We start from the raw sequence: 15,257 nt of genomic DNA, 5'->3' as shown, positions 1-15,257 counted from the left end.
TTCCTAAGTGTGCATGGTCTTTTTCTGCTCATTTTATTATCTCTATTTAAAGTACTTGTGTTCTTATTTTGGTAGATAGCTTAATTTCAACGATGTTAACTAACATACTTCTTGCTATTTTTACATCACAGTATCATGAACCTAAGAAAATCCCTTTGATTCTTTGCCAAACTATTCCAAGCCATCTGCTCCAATCTGGGCTTTGTATAATTGAATTTTAGCAATGCATAACTATAATCCTAAAAGGAAGATTTTTCCTTCTTAAATCCAAAACAGAATTTCAGTTCTTAAAGAGAAGGGATTGTCAAAGATTCAGGAAAAGCCTCATCGTATCTATTCGTCCCAGATTTTTGCAGTTAGCTGCTCATTGAGTTGTCTTTTAGACATATTTAATTATGAATTATTCAAATTAGAAAAACGTTGCTTATTCTCCTTTACAACAATATCATGGAATTAATCCAAGGGCACATGTAATGCAATTGAACTGCCTATGTTTTTATCATTCACAAGAACTAATCTGTTTGGGAGTAGATTCTGATTTTCTTCCAATATCCAAATTATTTTATTTCTGCTTGATAAAATAACTTCTGATTGCCCATAGAGTATTTGAAGTCCTTTTTAAAAGAAATACTAGGTTTTTAGTGATTTGATACCATCAGAGAGTCTCAGTAATAATTTTGCTGAAAAAAGTGAGAGAGATAATTCACATTATCTTCTTGAAGTGATGAAGTAAAATATATGGAAGAAGTTGTCATGGCCCAAGTTTATAGACAAACCTGTAAATGATGGAATAATATTACATGAAATATTTAATATCAAAATATTTTAATTTGGATGTAAAGTCTCCCTCTCTTAGGCACTTTTTTACTGATTTATCTTTTATTTAACAAAAAATAGTAGAAATAAATAGGAATAAGTGCTTTGTGTTCCCTGAGTGATTTCTCCTTTTCTATTGTATACTAATACTAATGTCAAGGGATCAAGGAACCAAATGGTTAAGACTGAAAAATGCTAGTGCAGTTTTTGGCAATTTGTCACAAATTGTATGGTCCCCTTAGTGTATTAGCTTCTTTATATTTGTAATATGTTTTCAATTGCTATTTTCTTATATTTAACAGGAATGTAAAATTTAAGAATATTTACATTATATCTAAGATATACTGGATATATAAATTGATGTATGGTTTTAGCTCTGAGAGAAAAAGTTCACCCAATTTCTGTCCTTTAATTTCTCATTTTTCTATGATTACTCATCTATGATCTGTTGCTTCAGTGATCTGGCAAACATGAGTGTTTGTAATACTAATTGTTATAAACAAGGTCAATGAAAATTATGTAGCTTTATGAGCACTGTGGGATTTTTTTTAAGATTATCTCTATAGTTGGCTTAACTCCAGGTTATTACCTATATGTTATTTTGTTTCTCACTTCTCTGCTCCCCACGAAACATGCACATTAAAAAGACTTTATATCACAAAGCTTGAGGAACACTTATAGGGGTTCTGGTAGTCAATTTTCCAGCTTTTATTCTAAGTCATGTTCAAACTATCAAAAAGAGATGAAAACTTACTTTATTTTAAAGACTTCTAGAGGTTTTACAATATTTTTAAGTAAAGCATTCATTTTTCACTAGGAAAGTTTAAGGGTTCTCTAACTGTGAAGTAATATTTCTGCTCATAATCTCTGTGAAGAAAAGGGATAATGAATGGGCACCTCAGTTTGGAAAGACAGAGCTTACTGGCTAAGAGCTAGAACTCTTTATCAAGCATATGTGGATTCTAATCCTGATTCTACCACCACTAGTGTGATCTTAAAAATTGCCTCAGTTATAAACAAAGATAAAAAAAATGTCTACTCAGAAGGGCATTTGGATGATGCATTTAGAGGACTTGACACAATATGCATTTTAATTTATTTCCAACACTTAAAGTCATTGGAGTGTACTAGTGAGTTCCCATTGTGCTGACAGAGACAATGCTGTCTGTTAACCTATAATCATATCCTTTTCTTTCTTCCACACAGAGCTTGGCCAAATTTCCCAAATTTCCCAGGCTCCCTTGCAGTTACATTACATCACATAACTGAATTCTGCCCAACAGAGTCTGGCCTCTCAGATACCTCCCATGTTCTTATTGGTGCTCTGACTGTTCTGTCATTCATTGAATGGACAAATCCTGTAGACAACACTGAACCATCATGTGGAATAAATGAATCCCAGAATGAATGTGTACAGCAGATTATCCCACTTTCTCCCCAATGCTTTAGACTATGAATTGGACAATAAATACCTTATAATGCTAACTTAAAGTATTAAAGTTTTAGTATTGTTTGTTTTAGCACTTAAACCTATCCTGACAAATATAATCAGATACTTTGAATATTGCCCAGAATTTAAATGGAAATGCTATATTTCTTCACAGGACATTAAGCTATGTTTAATATTATAACAATTAAATTATAATAATTACTAACCTTTAAAATAATTACTATGTGACAAGCCCTGAAATAAATCTTTTATATTGATTGTTTTAATTATTACAAAGCATATGAGGGTGGTATTATTTTTAGCCTCATAATTCAGAGTAGTTAATGGAAACTCAGATTGATGAAGAAACTTTGTAAGTGTCATAATTTGAAACTGAGACTGATAGCAAGTGTCAAGAGAGCCTTAGATATCACCCCAGGATATCAAGATAGGCTATTTCCCAGCAGTGTTTCTCAACCTTTTGTTCACTGGTACTCTCCTCAGGAGCAATGTTAAGACATTTTTTTATAATCACATCCTCATGAATTTTAATACCACAAAACTGACTGTATATATGTTTATATATGTATATACATACTTCATATATAAAAAGAATAAGGGTTTTTTTCTTTCCTTTTTTTTTTTTGTCCCCAAGGACCAATTTGGCATCATTGCCATTGAGAATGCATTTTCTACAAATGCAGACAATCCAAATCTCAAGCAACAAGGGTTTTTTATTGTTCTGTGGTGGGTCTGCTGGGGTCTCTGCTCCGTATCATCCTAATTCTAAGACCTACTTTACTAGAACACTCTTTCTCTGAACAAATACAGAATATGGCTATTAAGCCCTGTGGCTGGAAATAAATGACACTATTTATTTATATTTCATGGCCAAGGCAAGACACAAGACCCCACTCTAACTTCATGAATGGCAGAAGGCTGAAAATATTTGTCAACCCACTCTATTTACTATCACATGTATCTGCCTCATGTATATTTCTTAGCTTTTGGAAGGAATTATGAAAATTCATTATGGGAACATGGGTTATTGCAGGCTGAAGACAAGCTCTGATTGACTATTATGTCTTTGTACTGGATTGTGTAGTTTCCACCAAAGTCATGTCCACCCATAACCTCATAATACAACTTTATTTGGAAATAGTATCTTTGCAAATGTAATCAAGTTAGGAAGATTTCATACTGGAATAGGATGGGTCCTAACCCATTGACTAGTGCCATTTCAAGAAGAGGAAAATTTGAACACAGACACAAAAGCCACAGGAAGAAGAGAACTATGTAAAGATAGTGGCAGAGATTGGAGTTACAATGCAATGTGCTAAGGAATGCCTGGTGCTATCAGATCCTGGAAGAGGCCAGAAAGGATTCTTCCATAGAGCCTTCAAAAGGAGCATGGCCCAGCCAACATCTTGATTTTCTAGCCTCTATCACTATAAGAGAATAAATTCCTATCGTTTTAAGCCACCAAGTTTGTGGAACTTTGTTAAGGCAGCCCTGAAATTAATATAGCCATTACTTATTTTAATAAATTCAAAATGGGAAAATAACTTTTTAATTACTAACGCCAAATGGGTGAACGATAAATTAGTACAAGCCTTAGAAAAATATGGTAATATACATTCTAAATCTATTTAATTCAAAAGTTTATCATACATGTACATATACACAAATAGACACATATATCTAAATACAAAGAAAAGTAAAATTAAAGTAAATTAATATTTTTAAAAATTTCTTTAGAAGATCCATTTTATAATCTCGGGACTGAATGATATCTTTAAAATCATCTAACCTCATTATATAGTTCAAGGATAGAAAGCTGATTTCAATTAAACATAGACACCTTATTCATAAATTAGTCTCTTAAAACTTACATTGATTTAACCACAACAATTTTAGAATTTAGATATTTGTTTTTGTTAATTGGTATTGCAGCAGCCAGTGGTTTCTGATTAAGATTTAATTATATACATATCACATTTAAAATCCTTTATATAATTAGAATCATGGCAAAATTTAAAAATAACTTTGTACCATGAAAATATTAGAAGAAATAGCAAATTTTCAAAGTCCTGTGGAAATATTAAATACAAATATTTAGCCCTGGTTTTATTGATGTTTATTACAGAATGCCTCGTGCAAAATGTAGTAAATGTTATCATAGAATCAGATTTACACAACTGCCTATGGCAATAAATAGAAGATTTAAGTTGTTTCCTCTGTTGATTTATTTAACGCAGTTTTAGAGAAGGATAAAGCTTAACTCATCTTTTTGTGGCTTTCTTGTTTTAAAAATGAAGAAAAGAATTAGTGAAATCTCAATTTCTATGTTGCTAGTCCATTTCTCCCATCAGTTTTCTTCTGTATTCAATTAAAAATACCCGAAAACCAAAGTACTTTCCAAATGTAGAAACTCTCCAAATCACCAAACATGTGACCTAATTTGGCAACATTTTCATAGGGACATCAGCCTTATACAGGGAAACATACATGAAATCCAGACCAACTTCTTGAACCAAATTCATTAATAGGTATAATAATTGACAGTACTTTGTAGCTTGGTGCTCAGTGCGAGGTGTTGCACCAAAACCTCAGTGTGAAAGGGAGGTGCCACAAAGAAGAAAGAAACTATCAGTTATCTGACAGTCACCACAGTAAGAAAACAGAGAAGATAGATATTAAAAGATTTTGAAAAGCAGTAAAACATTCCACAAATATTTAGCCTCATGCATGGTAGTATCGAGCAGAGTTGCAGGAAAGTGAGAAACTTCATATTCATAGAATCAGGGAAGAAAGTAGGCAAGAGATGTCAGGTGGTTTTGTAAGGTTTTTGGAGGACTTAAAACATACCAGAGACAGAGAAAAGACTATTCATTATAAATGACACAAAATGCACGTTCTGAGAAATTAAATAATTTTAACACAACAGCACAAAAAATAAGTGCTGAGAACTGATTGACATCTGAATTCATTTCATTTTCATGAAACTGTGTTAACAATGTTAATGTTAAGCATTGTTTTCTGGCTATAGAGAGGATGTGCTGAACACTGGTAACTTGAGAAAAGCTTTGTCAGTTGGTGAAGTGGGATTTCAGGAGAGTTCTTGTTTATTTGCTTCAGTGGGTTATGAAAGGAGTTAGGAAATGAAGCAGTAGAAAAGGAAAACAAAGGTTGGAGGATCTAAAAGCAGAAAAATAAAGTAGAGAGGAGCGTTTGATAAGCTTGGTTTCACTAAAACAAAAGCTAGAGCAAGCCATGTGATCAGATACTCTTTGGGTTCCTAATTTCCTTTCATAGCTCTTATTGAGCATTCTTTCTAATTTCACTTCAGTAGCACTTTCCTTTTGTCTTGAAAGAAAAATGAGATGCACCCTCATTAGTTCACAGCACGGGATTTTTAAGCCAGTTTGCCCCTTTCCCCACCAAATGAAATATGCTAAATGGCTCAGAGTGGTACCTGATTAATTCGTTTACTAGAGTTCTGAGTTGATCCTCCACGGTCCTCAAGCTAGCTCTCAATGTTTAGAGGACTGTACTAACTGCCGTCAATAAAGTACCACGCTGACATACATGTGGCAAAGACTTTTTTAACTGTTCCTAACATATGCTATTGCAAGAGTTAAAGCAATTTGGTGAGCACCATGTAGCAATTTGGTACTCTGAATTTGGTTTTACATTTATTGTCCTTTTTACTTTTGCTGCTATATATGCTCTCTGGGGTGTCGAAACTGGTAATGTCTGTGTGTGCATTTGCATGAATTTTGAAAGCAATACTTTAGCAATTCAGTATTGGTCCCTCTCACATAAACAATGACAGTTTCGTGGAGGTGTCACTTTTTGAGTGTTTGTGATGTCAGTTGGACAAGAGACCTAACTGCATCTGGGGCTTTGGGGGAATTCTTCCTACCTGTTCCCTTCAGACTGAAATCCTTTTTGTAAATGATGTTGTCATCGCTATTGGCATCAGAAAGACATATGAGGGGACTACTATAACATTATTATTTGTCAGACTCCTATATTAATTTTCCCTCAAATAAGGAATGGAATTATATTTTGCCTTGTCTCTAGAAATGCTTTTAAATTAGAATTGATGTTTGAGCCACATGACTTTTCACTGCTGATGTAATTTAGTTTTTTACCTGAATGTTTGATAAGTAACAGTATGACTCTATTCTTTTTGTTACAAATCTATTATCTTCCCCACTCAAGAGCTGTTGCTTTATAACAGTAGTTTTTATGTCAAAGAGAAACACCAAGATATATTAGCCAAAATGCCTGAATGTATTCCTGGATAGGTCTCTAAGGCACGAGAACCTTCAGGAGTTGGAATAAAGAACATTTGGTGAAAAAAAATGATTCATTTGATTCACTCAACAAATTTTTATTGAGTACTCTTAGATGCCAGGCTATAACAGGAATGTATGCCTCATAAACACGCATTTTCTTTCTGGATGTTATTTCCTTCAACTGTAATATGTAAGAGCTGGACAATGACTTCTAAAGACTAGTCCCTCTAAGATCAGACATTCCATGACTTACTTTGCTCATGCAGAAGATATTTCCAAGGATTTCAGCTCTTGTATCAATAATTGGACCTGAGCCCTTGGCAGAAAACAAAGAAAAATTGCTTTAAGTTTCAGATTCTGTGAATTAAAGTTATTTTGAAAGCTGTGATATGAAGTGGTATTTATTTAGATAGTTTTTCTCTGGCATATCTGGTCTAACCCACTGGGCTTGTATTTATGCGAAGCTGTCAGAGTGTAAGCAGCTTTATTCAGGTCAAGTGTAGAATGGAAAGTTGTGGTCATCCTTGGTGGCTGGTTCATCTGTTACCTTCTGTATGAACAATGTCCCTGTTCATATGGAAAGTAACAGCCCCTAACAATGTCCCTATTCTAATATTACAATCTTTTATTTTATTTAAAATAAAAGAGGATACTAGCATCCCTGAGATAACAGAGTTTATGATAATGTCAATATGGATATCATAAAAAGTCAGAATTTATCTCTGGATATTAAGTGGTCTATAGGAATTCACATAGTTATATTACTAAAAACCTATAAAATGAAGGACACTACAGTGGGCTCTCATGATTAAAATAAGGAACAGAGACTTCAAGCCAAGCATGAACATATAAACTTTTCTGCTGTTTGAATATCTTTTTATGATGAACACTTAGGTTTGACTATTGATTTGATGATGGTTGTGGCAATCATGGTGAAGGAAAATTTTTAAATAAATAAATGGAAACAATGAGGTGCTTGTAGCAGAATTGTGTCTGCCTGTAGATACTGTTAAGGCTATTTCCCTATCAGGTATCTTAAAAAATAAAACTGTAAAACATTGATCTAAAAGCAACAAGAAGAATAACCTCAAAGAGTGATCCCTCATTCATGCATCATGAAGATTCATGGGGGCATCTTCAGTATTCTTACGTGTTAATCCCAAAACACTTAAGACTTTAATACCTTCCATTAGCACCCTACCAGCCCATTCTAACACCCTTCAGCACAGATGATACCACCCAGGAGATTTTCCCTAAGAGAGCTGTAAAGATTCTTGAGGTTGTTTGCATTTCAAAAGAAATTCACTTAAATCATGAATCTTTTGTCTAACCTTATGTCATCTCCTTTTGTGTTCAGTTGGGAGCAATTTGTCTTTTCTTTCAGAAACTTTTGTTAGTTATCATGTTAACTAAATTTCCAAGTCACTGCAGGACATTACTCTGGCTTTGTCCTTAGCAATAAATTTATATTTGAATTTGTTACACCAAGCCAACTGAAAAGCTTCCCCAAATTTAATTATTGATGCCACCTGGGACATGTTTGATAATGTCTTGTTTTCAGGTGCAGCATTGTAACAGAAATCTGCATAAAAATAAAACAATATTGGAGGAGTCTTCTAAGCTAATGGCAGGTTTAGGTAGCCTTTAGTAAAGACAAATCCAAAATAACAACTAAGGATTGGAATGCAAATGACATTAAACGATATAATAACAAAAATTGATGGACATAAATTTTCATTATAGTAAATTAGTTTGTATTAGAGATTGAGGACAACTTCCTTCCAACATGAGCATCACACAGCCTAGAGGGAGGAGCTAGCAACCCCTCTCCTCACTATTAAAGAAAGAACACTAAATTAATTTCCTGTGAATGGACAGACTTTCTGCCTTTTCAAAAAAGTCCAAGAGTAAAAAAGAAAAAAAGGAAAACGTCAACCTAGTGGTCATTTCATTAATGCTACAATGTCTTTTTTACTTCTATGGTATTCATATATTCCAAATTATGTCTCTTCCACTCCAATATGGTGTTAAGTCACAAGTTCAAAAGAAAGCCATGGATTTTTGGAACAACACTTAACATATGAACATGTTCCAAAAAATACTAAAATTCATGTTATAAAAGCATATTTTGACTTTTTTCTTCTCTTTTGCTTCATTATTGTTCATAATACAGTCCATAACAACTGATATCACCACATCTCCACATTTCCAACTCTTAGCTATTTCTCTCAGTATAATTAGAGTCTATAAATCCAACTCTAGCTTTTACTCTAAGTGCACCATCTCTAAACACTGGATCACAGTATTGTATATGTTTATGCTCATGGAGTGCACAGATAGTTGCTTTTTGTAACTGAGGTCCCTGTTTTGTCGATCCCTGTTCTTCTCAATCAGTAATCAAGCTGCTCCCATTACTGTCTCACTTTCTACACAGTTCCTCTCAATGCCAGACCCATTTATGCATTGACATATATATTAAAAAAATAAACAAATAGGGTTTAAGTTCTTTCCATCTGGTGTCCTTGAGACTGAGACTCACCCATCCTATGTACCTTCTGTGTGATTCCCTGTTCAAGATTTCTGAGATAACAATTCAATTTGTGCTGAAATACTCACATGTTTTTCTGCTTCATTTAAATTCAGAAATGTAAACGGGTAGGGACACACTAAGCCCTATCTATAAAGAGAACTTTGGGGGTGATGTTGAAAACTTTGAACAATTAAGTGAATCATATTGGTCTGTGTGTTCCCTCTATGTAGAAGTGACCTGTGCATATATTTGTCATAAATGCACATGATATACAGAAAACCTGAATTATTAGACCTGAAGAAAATATCATATTAAATACCACATTTTTGTACTTCAAGCAGTTAAATTAAGGTGGCTAACTATAATGATAAAAACATGCTGTACATATTCTTAATTTTCAAAAACATAGATATGAGTCCTTTATTGTGCTATTTTATATGTATTTTGTAATAACACCCATTAAAATGAGAAGCTGGTACTTTGGCATGAGACTTTTTTCAGTTAAGGCAGATTTTTTTTTTTTGCCTAGTTTTATGTTTAAAAAAAGTATTTTAAAATAATTCAGTGTTGACAAATGGGTAACTAGATTTCTTTTCATGCTTGTCACTAAGAAGCTGTATCCTTTCTATAGTACCTGAACTCCTTGAACTCTAAAAATACTAAAATTTTTGAATACAAATAGTTACTAAAATAACTGTACATCACTACATTGTTTTACCTAGTCATAATATATCTCAACTATTTTACAATCTTTTGGAGCTTCCTTGACCTTTTTTTATTTTCTTATTCATATTTGGTTTCCTTTCCAGTAATTTCCTGGAGAGAAAAAAAAACTGCAAAAATATCCTCAAGCCAGTTACAAAAGGACAAACAGTATGATTCCACTGAATGAGGTTCCTAGAGTAGTCAAATTCACAGAGACAGAAAGCAGAATGCAAGGAGCAGAAGGGAGTTATTATTTACTAGGCACAGAGTTTCAGTTTGGGAAATGAAAAAGTTCTGGAGATGGATGTTGATAAGGGTTGCGCAACAATGTCAATGTACTTAATATATTGAACTATACATTAAAAATGGTTAAAATGGTAAGTTTTATGTTATGCTAAAATAATTTAATTTTATTTTATAGTATATTTTACTACAATTGAAAATACTAATTTGCATGTTGTCTTGTTTAACCTTTTCCACTGTTTATTATAGCAAGTGCCTAAATACAAAAAATTATAAAGAAAAAATGAGTTTCCAACTCAAATTTCACAATTCAAGAAATAAACAATATTTTCATGTTATTTCCATTTTTTCTCCACATACTGCTTTATAGTTGCCAGCTTAATACTTATTATTCTATATTGTGCTTTTCTTCCACTTAATGTTGAAAATAAAACTTTCCTATGTAATGAAATTTATAAACACCACGTTATGTGGTTTGTGATATTATATAGTACGAATATATCACATTTAATAGTCCCTTATTATTGGACATTTACATTATTTCTAGGATTAGTATTTATTTCTTTTTATGAACAACATTGACTTGGACATATTTTTCCATAAGCTACTATGCACAATTTTCATTAGAATTTAAAGGTTTGCTTAAATAAATTGACTTACTGAAAGGAAATGAACATTTTCAAGATGTTGATTATGCATTGTAAAAAATGTTTCTGAGAAAAACAGAATACATTTACACTTTCACTAGCCATGAATAAGAGTGTGCATTTCACCAAACCCTTTATGTATAGAAAGTTCTTCCCATCCATATATTTGATAAATTATTCAATTTTCAGTTTTTTTCTATTTTGTTTGTGGTTTTATTACATTTAACTATAAAAATCAAGATGAATTTTCTAATGTAGTGTAGAGTGGAATATTTAAATTATTTTTCCCAAAACCTATTCAATTTTCATTTATAATTCTTCCTCTCCTCACTGTTTAAGAACAGCAAGGTTCCTTTTAATAGTTCTAACAATACATTGAAAATGATAATGACCAGAACCAATGATTGTGCTTATGTTTGCTATGATAAATATTTTATATACTTGAACTTGATGATTCTTTGGATTCTCATTACCAAGTCCCCATTACCATAAATTTTCTTAACCAAATCAACCAGTTACAAGTGAGAGAGCTGTGGTCCAAATCCAAATCCATCTGCATCTAGGATCCAAAGCCTTAATTTAACTACAAGAGCCAATGTAGAACCACAATTTTATAGTAACTGACTAGTCTCTTTACTATTATTTTTCAAAGTTTTCCACAGAGTTTTTGAAGCAAAGGATTTCTTAGCAAAGTTATACTACTTGCAGATGAAAGTGTCACTCAGAAATCACTTAAAGTAAAAGTGATAAAATCCTGAAAATGAAGGTCTGTTTGGGGATTACTGACTCTGTTTCACCCCATGTGACATTTCTCCTTCTGGAATTCCATTCTTATCTTTTCTGATTACTTTCACTCTTCCACTCCATTCAAGGCCTTTCTATCTTGAAGAATTTCCTGATACTTTAGATTGTAGAGACCTCTCTCTTCTTTTTTTTTATATTACTTTTTTATTTAATCAACAATTACATGAAGAACATGTTTACTAGACTCCCGCCATCACCAAGTCCCCCCCACAAACCCCATTACAGTCACTGTCCATCAGTGTAGCAAGATACTGTAAAATCACTACTTCTCTGTGCTGCACAGCCCTCCCCGTGCCCCCCGCCACATTATACATGCTAATCGTAATGCCCCCTTTCTTTTTCCCCACCCTTATCCCTTCCATCCCACCCATCCTTCCCAGTCCCTTTCCCTATGGCAACTGTTAGTCCATTCTTGGGTTCTGTGATTCTGCTGTTTTGTTCCTTCAGTTTTTCTTTGTTCTTATACTCCACATATGACTGAAATCATTTGATACTTGTCTTTCTCCACCTGGCTTATTTCACTGAGCATAATACCATCTAGCTCCATCCATGTTGTTGTAAATGGTAGGATTTGTTTTCTTCTTATGGCTGAATAGTATTCCATTGTGTATATGTACCACATCTTCTTTATCCATTCATCTACTGATGGACACTTAGGTTACTTCCATTTCTTGGCTATTGTAAATAGTGCTGCAATAAACACAGGGGTGCAACTGTCTTTTTCAAACTGAGCTGCATTCTTAGGGTAAATTCCTAGAAGTAGAATTCCTGGGTCAAATGGTATTTCTATTTTGATCTCTTTGAGGAACCCCCATATTGCTTTCCACAACGGTTGAACAAATTTACATTTCCACTAGCAGTGTAGGAGGGTTCCCCTTTCTCCACATCCTCACCTACATTTGTTGTTGTTTGTCTTTTGGATGGTGGTGATCCTTACTGGTGTGAGGTGATATCTCATTGTGGTTTTAATTTACATTTCTCTGATGACGAGTGATGTGGAGCATCTTTTCATGTGTCTGTTGGCCATCTTAATTTCTTCTTTGGAGAACTGTTTGTTCAGCTTCTCTGCCCATTTTTTAATTGGATTATTTGCTTTTTGTTTGTTGAGGGGTGTGAGCTCTTTATATATTATGGATGTCAATGCTTTATCGGATCTCTCATTTATGAATTTATTCTCCCATACTATAGGATGCCTTTTTGTTCTATTGATGGTGTCCTTTGCTGTACAGAAGCTTTTCAGCTTGATATAGTCCCGCTTGGTCATTTTTGCTTTTGTCTCCCTTGCCTGGGAGATATGTTCATGAAGAAGTCACTCATGTTTATGTCCAAGAGATTTTTGCCTATGTTTTTTTCGAAGAGTTTTATGGTTTCATGACTTACATTCAGGTCTTTAATCCATTTCGAATTTACTTTTGTGTATGGGGTTCGACAGTGATCCAGTTTCATTCTCTTACATGTAGCTGTCCAGTTTTGCTAGCACCACCTGTTGAAGAGACTGTCATTTCCCCATTTTATGTCCATGGCTCCTCTATTGTATATTAATTAACCATATATGTTTGGGTTAATGTCTGGAGTCTCTATTCTGTTCCACTGGTCTGTGACTCTGTTCCTGTGCCAGTACCAAATTGTCTTGGTTACTGTGGCTTTCTGGTAGAGCTTGAAGTTGGGAAGCGAGATTCCCCCCACTTTATTCTTCCTACTCAGGGTTGCTTTGGCTATTTGGAGTCTTTGGTTTTTCCATATGAATTTTTGAACTATTTGTTTCAGTTCATTGAAGAATGGTGTTGGTATTTGGTAGGGATTGCATTGAATCTGTAGATTGCTTTGGGCAGGAAGGCCATTTTGACGATATCAATTCTTCCTAGCCAAGAGCATGGGATGAGTTTCCATTTGTTAGTGTCCTCTTTAATTTCTCTTAAGAGTGTCTTATAGTTTTCAGGGTACAGGTCTTTCACTTCCTTGGTTAGGTTTATTCCTAGGTATTTTATTCTTTTTGATGCAATCGTGAATGGAATTGTTTTCCTGATTTCTCTTTCTATCGTTAATTGTTAGTATATAGGGAAGCCACAGACTTCTGTATATTAATTTTGTATCCTGCAACTTTGCTGAATTCCAATATTAGTTCTGGTAGTTTTGGAGTGGAGTCTTTAGGGATTTTTATGTACAATATCATGTCATCTGCAAATAGTGACAGTTTGATTTCTTCTTTACCAATCTGTAATTCTTATATTTCTTTGTTTTGCCTAATTGCTGTGGTGAGGACTTCCAGTACTATGTTGAATAACAGTGGGGAGAGTGGGCATCCCTGTCTTGTTCCCGATCTTAAAGGAATAGCGTTGAGCTTCTCGCTGCTTAGTATAATGTTGGCTGTGGGTTTATCATATATGGCCTTTATTATGTTGAAGTACTTGCCCTCTATACCTATTTTGTTGAGAGTTTTTATCATGAATGGATGTTGAATTTTGTCAAATGCTTTTTCAGTATCTATGGAGATGTTCATGTGGTTTTGTCCTTCTTTTTGTTTATGTGGCGGATGATGTTGATGGATTTCTGAATGTAGTACTATCCTTGCATCTCTGGGATGAATCCCACTTGGTCATAGTGTATGATCCTTTTGATGTATTTTTTAATTCAGTTTGCTAATATTTTGTTGAGTATTTTTGCATCTACGTTCATCAGGGATATTGGTCTGTAATTTTCTTTTTTGGTGGGGTCTTTGCCTGGTTTTGGTATTAAGGTGATATTGGCTTCATTGAATGAGTTTGGGAGTATTCCCTCCTCTTCTATTTTTTGGAAAACTTTAAGGAGAATGGGTATTATGTCTTCTCTGTATGTCTGATATAATTCCAAGGTAAATCCATCTGGCCCGGGGGTTTTGTTCTTGGGTAGTTTTTTGATTACTGCTTCAATTTCATTGCTGGTAATTGGTCTGTTTAGACTTTCTGTTTCTTCCTTGGTTAGTCTTGGAAGGTTGTATTTTTCTAGGAAGTTGTCCATTTCTTATAGGTTTACCTGCTTGTTAGCATATAGGTTTTCATAGTATTCTCTAATAAATCTCTGTATTTCTGTGGGGTCCTCGTGATTTTTCCTTTCTCGTTTCTGATTCTGTTGATGCATGTAGAATCTCTTTTCCTCTTAATAAGCCTTGCTAGAGACTTTTCTATTTTGTTCATTTTCTCAAAGAACCAGCTCTTGGTTCCATTGATTTTTTTCTATTGTTTTATTCTTCTCAATTTTGTTTATTTCTTCTCTGATCTTTATTACATCCCTCCTTCTGCTGACTTTAGGCCTCATTTGTTCTTCCTTTTCCAATTTCAATAATTGTGACTTTAGACCATTCATTTGGGATTGTTCTTCCTTTTTTAAATATGCCTGGATTGCTATATACTTTCCTCTTAAGACTGCTTTTGCTGTGTCTCACAGTAGTTGGGGCTTTGTGTTGTTGTTGTCATTTGTTTCCATATATTGCTGGATCTCTATTTTAATTTTATCATTGATCCATTGGTTATTTAGGAGCATGTTGTTAAGCCTCCATGTGTTTGTGAGCCTTTTTGCTTTCTTTGTACAATTTATTTCTAGTTTTATACCTTTGTGATCTGAAAAGTTGATTGGTAGAATTTCAATCATTTGGAATTTCCTGAGGCTCTTTTTGTGGCCTAGTACGTGGTCTATTCTGGAGAATGTTCCATGTGCACTTGAGAAAAATGTGTATCCTGTTTCTTTTGGATGTAGAGTTCTATAGATGTCTATTAGGTCCATCTGTTCTAGTGTGTTGTTCA

The sequence above is a fragment of the Manis pentadactyla genome, chromosome 1 (assembly GCF_030020395.1).
Source record: "Manis pentadactyla isolate mManPen7 chromosome 1, mManPen7.hap1, whole genome shotgun sequence".
In the NCBI taxonomy this organism is placed as follows: Eukaryota; Metazoa; Chordata; class Mammalia; order Pholidota; family Manidae; genus Manis; species Manis pentadactyla.
Note: the sequence above shows the minus strand (reverse complement) of the source record.